Raw genomic sequence first — 12,067 nt, forward strand, 5'->3', positions numbered from 1 at the left:
TCTCAAGCCAGTTTCCACTTGCTGTGGAAGTCCAATTCCGAAGCCTGTGAGTGCTGAGGCTAGTACTGAGAATCACTCAGTAATCTACATTTGCCAGTGAATATGTAGATGCTTCATGACATATTTACATATTTACATTCCAAGTACTAGCAAATGCATGCTTCTGGATTCTAGAATTTGTTATTTTATCTTGGCCTACCTTAAGATCTGCTTTCTTTAACATAATTATAAAATGGGGTCCCAGAATCTTTTTTTTATATGGTTTTTATTGATCTATACATTTTTCTCCCCTCCCTTCTCCTTTTTTACCCTCTTTTTTTTTTTTTTAACCCATTATGAACTGTTGGAGCAGTGAACAAATATATCCATTCAAGAACTGAAAATAGCAAGAAGCCAGCTTTCCCTCCTTTCACTCTTCTCGTTTTACATTCATTTCCTCTCACCTCATGAAGCTGCTTTATCATTTGACTAAAAAGTAAAACCCGCCTTATAATTTCCTGTGAGAATTGGTTAAAATAGAAAAATATGCACAAAGGTAAAAAGTAGAAACCTTCAAGTTATTTTTGTAAAGTTGTGTATACATAACAGATAAGCTTAAATAGGTGGGCAAAAACATGGAAAAACATTTGACCCTGTCATGAACTATAGAAGAATTATCCCCAACTGAACTTTCTAAGAAGCCACAGAGCTGGGTCTCACAGTGAGTTGTCTGTGTTTCTGCTTATAATCAAGATCTTAATAATAACAAAATTAATACTAATCTTTGTTACTTATGAGTGAGAGGTTCAAGTAATCTTTTTTTGCTCATGATTTATTCTGATTATTAATGGAAGTGACAAAGGGCAAAATAATATTTCATAAAATAGATATGTGGGTCTTATTCATTGCTTTATTTCTGTTGGTTTCGCAATATCTAGTGATAATGATAAAACACTTATCTGTTAAATTTTAAAAATTAGGATGAAAAGGAAAACTGCTGTGAATGTATATGATGAACATTTAGAGATGATTATTGCTATCTGTGAAAAAAAATCACAGTTCTAATAAGCACATTTGAAAAACGTACCTTAGCAATTGGAAATGGTCTTGACCATAGTTGTGAGTCTTCAGTGTTCACATTAATACCATCTTCAGTGAAATTTTCCTTAGAGAAAAGAAAGTTTTTCTATGAAATATGTGAATGCATTTGCTAAGAAACTCCTTAGATAACGTACTATCAAATAACCCTGTGTTAAAGAAGTGTCTTCACAAGGAAACTCTTCATTCATTCCCCCCAAATTAAAATTATTTCAGAGAATTCATGACTTGTGATGCTTATAGGGGACTCTAGAGAAGTGATTCTTGTTTCCTGATTCTGGTTCTGCTAGATAGGAGGTAACAAAATTGCAAAACACATCCAAATGGATCCTCTCCTGGTCAATCTTCCACCAGGAGGAAACAGATGTGCCCTACCTTAAAAGAGTATTTACAGCTGTATGCTTTCAGATTTCTGCACTTTTATATCTGATTCTTGTCTCATAGGAATTTATTATCTCCTGTGATATGAAAAACTTCTCTTAAAATTTCATGTTCTAGAAATCTCTATTTGACTCTTGCCAGTTTTTCACCTGAGAACTGAGTTCCCTATACTTGAAAAGTTTATGTTTTTATTCCATTTTCTTTAGTTGATTTTTTCTTGTTAAATATCCACATACCAGCAGCACTTAACACAAAACCTGGAAGTTGTCATATTTTATCAAGACTTTCTTTTCTCTGCCACAGATGCAAATCACTCTCTTGTGCTGGGATCACACATATATGCAACCACTTCCAACTTCTCTGACTGATGTGGAACTCATACTGCAAGCTTCTAATCCTCCTGTACCTCTAGAAAACTTTTTCTAACAAAACTGATACTGATTTTTGTCTATTTTAAACTGACTATTTGAACAAGACATACATTAATATAGTGTTATATTTAAAACAGTTTTTTAATTACCTCACCTACATATATATCTTGTCTTACAACTAATTGAAATATTTTTGGGCAAAATAATATTCAGCAAGAATTTTAATGGCATAGGTAATGTTGATGTGAAATGCAGAATAAGAAATGCAAGATGAGAAGCAATGTTTCAGATTGGTGTGACTTCAAACACACTCAGAAAAACAAAGCTAAGAAAAATGGCAATTATTTTAAACTCATCACTGTAAAGCTCTTTAATTACGTTTTTTAATTTTTTATGTTACCTGAAAAAGTAGTTTTACAAAACTAACTTTAATTTGAAACCAATTGTGCATTAGATAAACACAAGTAGTGTCTGTCTACCCAGTAAAACAGGTTTCATTTTACTGAATATATCCACCATTCTCCATTCATTCCTGACCTCTAACTGGAAATATTTTAGAGCAAAACTGTTATATAAGAGATCAAGTAAATACAAGAGCTAGTTCCGGGACAGGCATAAAAGCTACAGAAAACCTTGTCTCAAAAAAAAAGAAAAGAAAGAAAGGAAGGAAGGAAGGAAGGAAGGAAGGAAGGAAGGAAGGAAGAAGAAATAACGAAACAGAGAGAGAGGAGAGAGAGAGAGAGAGAGAGAGAGAGAGAGAGAGAGAGAGAGAGATCAAGTAGGGTCAAATGACGATGAAGAATTTCAAATGAAACGTACTTAGGAATAAGTTTAAACAGGCAGAATCCTTGAAGGAATAAATAGTCCCAAGAAACTCTTAATATAAAATTTCTTTTTTGTCAAAACTTACATTCTCATATATCACTTGTTATTATTCTAAAACTGGTATTAAGACAGCCCTATCACCTGAAGTTTAGAATATATTTGGACTTCACCAATGTTATTGTTTTATCACAATTATAATTACCAGTCTTTTTGTGGTTCAGAATGTGAATCAGAATATCATACTTCATTTTATTTCCTGCTTTCCTGTAAGTCTTCTCTGATATTAATCATTTTTTAGTTTTCCATGTTTCTGTTGTTGTGTAGCCATAAGAATCAGATATAATACCAAAAGACCCTAATCTGAGCTACTTATTTTTAGATAATATTATAGAAGAGAAACCTCATATAACCTTAATATCACAGTCAAACAATTGGTTATTGAGGTTCCTACCATTTCACATCATAAGAGAGTTGTTACCATTCCTTTCCTTAATCCATCTTTTAGAAATTGTTGCAAGGAGGGGCTGCTTATTCGTCCCGGCCACCAGGCTAGCTTAGCCCCGAAATAACCACACAGAAATTGTACTAATTGAATCACTGCTTAGCCCATTAGCTCTAGTTTCTTATTGGCTAATTTTTACATATTAATTTAACCCATTTCTATTAATCTGTGTATGCCCACATGGCAATGGCTTGCTGGGTAAAATTTCCAGCATCTGTCTCTGGTGGATCCATGGGGTATCTCCAACTCCACCCTTCTTTCTCCCAGCATCCAATTTTGTCTTCCCAATCTACCTAAGTTCTGCCCTACCAACAAGACTCAAAGAAGTTTCTTTATTAATCAATAAAACAAAACAAAGACAGAAAGACCTCATACACCAAGAAACGAGCTACTAACTCTGGTTTACTCTCACTATAGACCTGTGTGAGTTTAACCTCATCTTTTGCAAGAAAGTAATTCAGAAAATTATTTTTAGTTAAGTATTTTGTTTCCTTGATAATATTTTTTTCATATAATATATTCTTTTTTTATTGAAAAAAAAATTTCCACCTCCTCCCTGACCCCTCCTCCCACCCCTCTCCCCCTCCCCCCACTCCTCTTCTCCTCCCTCTCCAGTCCCAGGAGCAGTCAGGGTTCCCTGCCCTGTGGAAAGTCCAAGGTCCTCCCCCCTCCAAATTGTCCGGGCTCCCACAAAACCAGAACATGAAGTAGGATCAAAACCCCGTGCCATTGTCCTTGGCCTCTCGTCAGCTCTCATTGCCCGCCATGTTCAGAGAGTCCGGTTTTATCCCATGCTTTTTCAGTCACAGTCCAGCTGGCCTTGGTGAGCTCCCAATAGATCGGCCCCACTGTCTCAGTGGGTGGGTGCACCCCTCATGGTCCTGACTTCCTTGTTCATGTTCTCCCTCCTTCTGCTCCTCATTAGGACCTTGGGAGCTCAGTCTGGTGCTCCAGTGTGGGTCTCTGTCTCTATCTCCATCCATCGCTAGATGAAGGTTCTATGGTGATATGCAAGATATTCATCAGTATGGCTATAGGATAGGTTCATTTCAGGTTCCCTATCCTCAGGTGCCCAAGGAACTAACTGGGGACATTGCCCTGGGCATCTGGTAGCCACTCCAAGTTCAAGTCTCTTGCCAACCCTTAGGTGGTTCCCTTAACTAAGATATGAGTTTCCCTCCTCCCCTATTCAACCTTCCTATATCCCCAATCATCTCGTTTCCCCAAGTTCCCCTCATCCTCTCCTTCACACTTTTCTCTCTCCATCTCCCCTTACCCCCATCCCACCTTACCCCCAAGATTCCAATTTTTTTGCCCGGCAATCTTGTCTATTTCCCATAGCCAGGAGGATAACTATATGTTTTTCCTTGGGTTTGCCCTCTTGTTTAGCTTCTTTAGGACCACAAATTATAGACTCAGTGGCCCCCTATCCATGGCTAGAAACCAATTATGAGTGAGTACATCCCATGATCTTCTTTTTGGGTCTGGGTTATCTCACTCAGGATAGTATTTTCTATTTCCACCCATTTGCATGCAAAATTTGAGAAGTCATTGTTTTTTACCGCAGAGTAGTACTCTAATGTGTATATATTCCACACTTTCTTCATCCATTCTTCCATTGAAGGACACCTAGGATGCTTCCAGGTTCTGGCTATTACAAATAATGCTGCTATGAACATAGTTGAACAAATGCTTTTGTCATATGATAAGGGATCTCTTGGGTATATTCCCAAGAGTGGTATTGCTGGGTCCTGGGGTAGGTTGATCCCAATTTTTCTGAGAAACCGCCACACTGATTTCCAAAGTGGTTGCACAAGTTTGCAATCCCACAAACAATGGATGAGGGTACCCCTTTCTCCACAACCTCTCCAGCAAAGGCTATCTTTGGTGTTTTTGATTTTAGCCATTCTGACAGGTGTAAGATGATATCTCAAAGTTGTTTTGATTTGCATTTCTCTGATAACTAAGGAGGTTGAGCGTGACCTTAAGTATCTTTTGGCCATTTTAACTTCTTCTGTTGAGAATTCTCTGTTCAGTTTAGTGCCCCATTTTTTAATTGGGTTAATTATCCTTTTAAAGTCTAGTTTCTTGAGTTCTTTATATATTTTGGAGATCAGACCTTTGTCTGTTGCGGGGTTGGTGAAGATCTTCTCCCAGTCAGTAGGGTGCCTTTTTGTCTTAGTGACAGTGTCCTTTGCTTTACAGAAGCTTTTCAGTTTCAGGAGGTCCCATTTGTTCAATGTTGCCCTTAATGTCTGTGCTGCTGGGGTTATACATAGGAAGCGATCTCCTGTGCCCATATGTTGTAGGGTACTTCCCATTTTCTCTTCTATCAGGTTGAGTGTGTTCAGATTGATATTGAGGTCTTTGATCCATTTGGACTTGAGTTTTGTGCATGGTGATAGATATGGGTCTATTTTCATTCTTCTACAGGTTGACATCCAGTTGTGCCAGCATCATTTGTTGAAGATGCTTTCTTTCTTCCATTGTACACTTTTAGCTCCTTTATCGAAAATGTGGTGTTCATAGGTTTGTGGGTTAAAATCTGGGTCTTCTATATGATTCCATTGGTCGACTTCTCTGTTTTTATGCCAGTACCACGCTGTTTTCATTACTGTAGCTCTGTAATAGAGTTTGAAGTCAGGGATGGTAATGCCTCCAGAAGTTCCTTTATTGTATAAGATTGTTTTGGCTATCCTGGGTTTTTTGTTTTTCCATATAAAGTTGATTATTGTCCTCTCAAGATCTGTGAAGAATTTTGATGGGACCTTGATGGGGATTGCATTGAATCTATAGATTGCCTTTGGTAGAATTGACATTTTTACTATGTTGATTCTCCCAATCCAAGAGCAAGGGAGATGCTTCCATTTTCTGGTATCCTCTTCAATTTCTTTCTTCAAAGACTTAAAGTTCTTGTCAAATAAATCTTTCACTTCCTTGGTTAGAGTTACCCCAAGATATTTTATGCTGTTTGTGGCTATCGTGAAAGGTGATGATTCTCTTATTTCCCTCTCTGCTTCCATATCCTTTGTGTATAAGAGGGCGACTGATTTTTTGGAGTTGATCTTGTATCATGCCACATTACTAAAGGTATTTATCAGCTGTAGAAGTTCTTTGGTGGAGTTTTTGGGGTCGCTTAAGTACCCTATCATATCATCTGCAAATAACGCAAGTTTAACTTCTTCCTTTCCAATTCGAATCCCCTTGATCCCCTTATGTTGTCTTATTGCTATTGCTAAGACTTCAAGAACTATATTGAAGAGGTATGGGGAGAGTGGACAGCCTTGGCGTGTTCCTGATTTTAGTGGGATGGCTTTCAGTTTCTCTCCATTTAATTTGATGTTAGCTGTCGGCTTGCTGTAAATAGCTTTAATTATATTTAGGTATGACCCTTGTATCCCTAATCTCTCCAAGACTTTTATCATAAAGGGATGTTGAATTTTGTCAAATGCTTTTTCAGCATCTAATGAAACTATTATATGGTTTCTTTCTTTCAGTTTATTTATATGATGGATTACATTGATAGATTTGCGTATGTTAAACCAGCCCAGCATCTCTGGGATGAAGCCTACTTGATCATAATGGATAATTTTTCTAATGTGTTCTTGGATTCGGTTTGCCAGTATTTTGTTGAGGATTTTTGCGTTGATGTTCATGAGTGAGATTGGCCTGTAATTCTCTTTTTTGGTTGAGTCTTTGTGTGGTTTTGGTATCAGAGTTACTGTAGCTTCATAAAAGGAATTTGGCAATGACTCTTCTGTTTCTATATTGTGAAATACATTTAGGAGTTTAGGTATTAGGTCTTCTTGGAAGTTCTGGTAGAATTCCACATTGAAACCATCTGGTCCTGGACTTTTTTTGGAAGGGAGGTTTTTTTATAACAGCTTCTAATTCTTCGCGACTCACGGGTCTATTTAGGTTGTTTACCTGGTCCTGGTTTAACTTTGGTATATGGTATTCATCTAAAAAAGTGTCCATTTCTTTAACATTTTCCAGTTTTGTGGCATACAGGCTTTTGTAGAAAGATCTAATGATTCTCTGAATTTCCTCTGTGTTTGTGGTTATGTCCCCCTTTTCATTTCTGATTTTATTAATTTGCAAATTCTCTCTCTGCTGTTTGATTAGTTTGAATAGGGGTTTATCAATCTGGTTGATTTTCTCCAGGAACCAGCTTTTTGTTTCAGTGATTCTTTCAATTGTTTTCTGTGTTTCTATTTTGTTGATTTTAGCCCTTAGTTTGATTATTTCCAGTCTTCTACTCCTTCTAGGTGAGTCTGCTTCTTTTTTTTCTAGAGCTTTCAGGTGGGCAGTTAAGTCTCCAATGTGTGCTTTCTCTGTTTTCTTTAAGTGGGCACTTAGTGCTATGAATTTTCCTCTCTGGACTGCTTTCATAGTGTCCCATAGGTTTGAGTACGTTGTTTATTTTCATTGAATTCAAGGAAGACTTTAATTTCTTTCTTTATTTCTTCCTTAATCCAGGTATGGTTCAGTAGTTGACTGTTCAGTTTCCATGAGTTTGTAGGCTTTCTGGGGGTAGCATTGTTATTGAATTCTAGCTTTAATCCATGATGATCTGATAAGATACAGGTGGTTACAGATATTTTTTTGTAACTGTGGATGTTTGCTTTGTTACCGAGTATGTGGTCAATTTTCGAGAAGGTTCCATGAGCTGCAGAGAAGAAGGTATATTCTTTCCTATTTGGGGGGAATATTCTATAGATGTCTGTTAAGTCCATTTGATTCATTACCTCCATTAATTCTCTTATTTCTCTGTTAGGTTTCTGTCTAATTGACCTGTCCATTGGTGAGAGAGGAGTGTTAAAGTCTCCTACTATTAATGTGTGCGGTTTGATTGCTGCCTTGAGTTTTAGCAATGTTTCTTTTACGTACGTGGGTGCTTTTATATTAGGGGCATAGATATTCAGGATTGAGACTTCATCCTGATGAATTGTTCCTGTTATAAGTAGAAAATGACCCTCTCCATCTCTTCTGATTGATTTAAGTTTGAAGTCAACTTTGTTAGAAATTAGTATGGCCACACCTGCTTGTTTCTTAGGTCCATTTACTTGATAAGCCTTATCCCAACCCTTTATTCTGAGTAGGTGTCTGTCTTTGTGGTTGAGGTGTGTTTCTTGTAAACAGCAGAATGTTGGATCCTGTTTTCGTATCCAATCTCTTAGTCTGTGTCTTTTTATAGGTGAGTTGAGTCCATTAACATTAAGTGATATTAATGACCAGTGGTTGTTAACTCCGGTCATTTTTTAGTCGTAAATTTTGTGCATTTCCCTTCTTCGAGTTGTGCTGGTGAAGGGTCTCCTGTTGTCTGAGATATTGTGGTCATTGTTGGACTCCTTGGTTAGTGATTTTCCTTCTATTACTTTCTGTAAGGCTGGATTTGTGGCTACGTATTGTTTAAATTTGTTTTTATCCTGGAAAATTTTGTTTTCTCCATTTATAGTGAATGAAAGTTTGGCTGGGTATAGTAGTCTGGGCTTGCATCCACAGTCTCTTAGTTTCTGCAGTACATCTATCCAGGACCTTCTGGCTTTCATGGTTTCCATAGAGAAGTCAGGTGTAAGTCTGATAGGTTTACCTTTATAAGTAACTTGGCCTTTTTCCTTTGCAGCTCTTAATATTCTTTCTTTGTTCCGTATGCTTTGTGTTTTGATTATTGTATGGTGAGGGGATTTTTTTTTGATCCAGCCTATTCGGTGTTCTGTATGCTTCTTGAACCTTCGTAGGTATATCTTTCTTTAGGTTGGGAAAGTTTTCTTCTATAATTTTATTAAATATATTTTCTGGACCGTTGAGCTGCGCTTCTTCCCCTTCTTCTACTCCTATTATTCTTGGGTTTGGTCTTTTTATTGTGTCCCATATTTCCTGAATGTTTTGTGATGAGAGTTTGTTGGCCTTGCTGTTTTCTTTGATCAGTGTGTTTATTTTCTCTATGGTATCTTCAGAATCTGAGATTCTTTCTTCTATCTCTTGTATTCTGTTGGTTATGCTTGTTTCTGTAGACTCTACTCGTTTACCTAGATTTTCCATGTCCAGCCAGCCTTCTGTTTGTGTTTTCTTCTTTGCCTCCATTTCAGTTTTCAAGACTTGAACTGTTTCCATTATCTGTTTGATTGTTTTTCCTTGGTTTCCTAGGGTATCATTCACTGATTTACTCAATTCTTCAAACTTTCTGTTATACTTCTCATCCATTTCTATAAGGGCATTTTTTACATGCTGTTTAAGGGCGTCAATCACTTTCATAAAGTCAATTTTTTCTACTTCTTCATGATTAAGGTGTTCATGTCCTCCTGTTGTGAGGTCGCTGGGTTCTGGTGGTTTCATATAGTTTTTCAGATTGTTGGGTGAATTCTTGCATTGGCGCCTGCCCATCTCTTCCTCCGAATGCTCTCCTATGGATCTTCTTTTACAGGATCAGGTCTCCTTGCCTACTGTTGTGCCTTCCCAGTGATGGTACTCCCCAGTGATGGTTCTCCTGGTGCTCCAGTGATGTCTCTCCTGGTGACAATATCAGATCTCCATGCCCAATGATGGCTCTCCTGGTGCGGAGATCAGCTCTCCATGCTGGTTGGGTAGTTCGTAAACAAAGCGCCTACCTTGCTTGGTGCAGGAAGGCCAGTGAAACAAAGGAACTCCGGCCCGCCTGTTTGCCCTGAGGATTCGCCCCCCATATAATATATTTTTATTATGACTTTCCCCCCAGTTTCTCTCATTTCTTCTGTACTTATACACTTATGTGTATCCACACCCTTTCTGTATCTCTTAGAAAATAAAACAGGTATCTAAAGAATAATAATAATTACATGAAAGGAAATACAATAAACTAAAACCAAACCAAACAAATCAGAAAAGGACAAATAAACAGAAAAAAAAAGAACCAAGGTTAAAACATTAGAAGCCCACATAAATGCAGAGACACATGATGGTACACAGAGGATTTCCATAAAAACATAAAACTAGATGTCATGATATTTGTGAAAATGACTAATAAGAGCTAAAAACAGATAGACAAACAAGAAGAAAAGGTGGGAGGAAGGGAGGAAAGAAGGAAGAAAGGGAACAGTGTTACATAATACTGTAAAACAAAGACTCTCCAAATATGTCACTGAGTTCATTTGTGCTGACCATCCCCTGCGGGGCAGACAGCCTACCATTAAGAGTGGTTTGTTTTTTCACTGATATTCCCTTGTAGAAAACTAATTTTTTTATCTTCAAGTAGTTATCATTTGAAGATTGTTTCTGGGTTAGGTTCGGCAGCTTATGTCCACTTCTTTCAGCTCTAGGACACCATCTGATACAGACCTATGTATGTTACCTAAGTTTCTGTTACTATGCATATCAGCTGAGTTAGAATTCTTTGTTTCCGTGGTGTTCTATATCATCTCTGGGTCTTATACTATTTATGCCTCCTCTTATACAGTGTTTCTTGAGCAATGAGGGAGGGGAGAGGTTTGATAAAACATTCCTTTTAGTGTAGCAAGGTTTATTATTCTCCACATATTTTTTGGCTGTGTGTGTCTATATTAGTTTTCTTCAACTACAGGAGGAAGCTTCTCTGATGAGTACAGCAGAATGCAGTTAGGAGTCATTTTATTGCTGTGTTCCTTTTGAAAACTGTAGCATTCATTTTACATTAAGTCCCTAGTTTATCTAGTCTCAGGTTCTTGGCTATCCAAGCAGTATCAGGTGTGGGCTGAATCTTATGGAATGGCTCTTAAATCAAATCAGATATTTGTTGGTTATTCCCATAAGATTAGTGTCATTGTTGTACCAGCATATCTTTCAGTCCGGTCTTCATTGTAGGAGGTTTGATGTTTACTTTTCTACTTGGTAGCATCTAGAGTTCATCCCATATCGTGAACATTTTCCATAGGGTTGAAGACACTATATAGATAGTCATGAGCTCAACTTCTCAGTGTCCAACAAGTTGAGTAGGTGCTGTATTCAGCAATAGGACCTTACCTTCAGTTGTAGGGAGCAACCAATATTCTCGGCTGTAAGTGGAGACTGCTCATTCTGGCCACCTAGAACTTATTATCACACAGATTATTAAATCACACAGAAACTATCTTAATTAAAACACTGGCCAATAGCATAGACATATCCCTAGCTAGCTCTTGTATCTCAAAACAATCCATTCATTACAAGACTGTAGCTTATTAGTAAGTATCCAGCATCGGTCTCCTTCAATAGCTACATGGCGTCTTTTTTACTCCATCTACTCTCTCTATATATCTCTATTTGGAATTCCTTCCTTGCTTTACTCTGCTAAGTCATTAGCCAAAACAACTTTATTCATTAACCAATAAAAGCAACATAAATACGGAAGGACATCCCCCATCACTTGGCAATAGCTTGGGATGCTTAGGTATTCCAATGGAACCCTTAGAACAACAAATTAATCAGATGTATCCCATGAGGTCCTGGAAGTTTCATTAGGTGACAAGAGATGTCGAGGTGGGGTTGTGTGTCACCATTATTTTATGATTTCATTCAGATAACTTTCATATATGTATATATTTTAAGAAACATATCGTGTATTACATTTCCATACAACCTCTCAAATGGCCCTTAGTATTTTGGTGTTCTTTCCTTTCCCTCTCTACCATTTCCCTTTATTGACCCTCCCCCATTTCAATTTTCTATTCTTAGGGAGATGAATTTTTCCCCATCCTCCCAGTATCCTATTCTCTACCTGTTCTCTGTGGTTATACTGATTCTACCTAACTTATCAATGACTTAAGAGCTAATATTCACATGCAAGCAAATAATCTCTGATAAAATCAAAGGAGTAATTAAAAGGTTCCCTTTAAAAAAGATTTAAAGCCCAGGTGAAATAGGATTCAATAAAGAATTCTACCAGACCTTCAAAGAACAACTAAGGACAATATTCCCC

This window comes from Chionomys nivalis, chromosome 2 (assembly GCF_950005125.1).
Source record: "Chionomys nivalis chromosome 2, mChiNiv1.1, whole genome shotgun sequence".
In the NCBI taxonomy this organism is placed as follows: Eukaryota; Metazoa; Chordata; class Mammalia; order Rodentia; family Cricetidae; genus Chionomys; species Chionomys nivalis.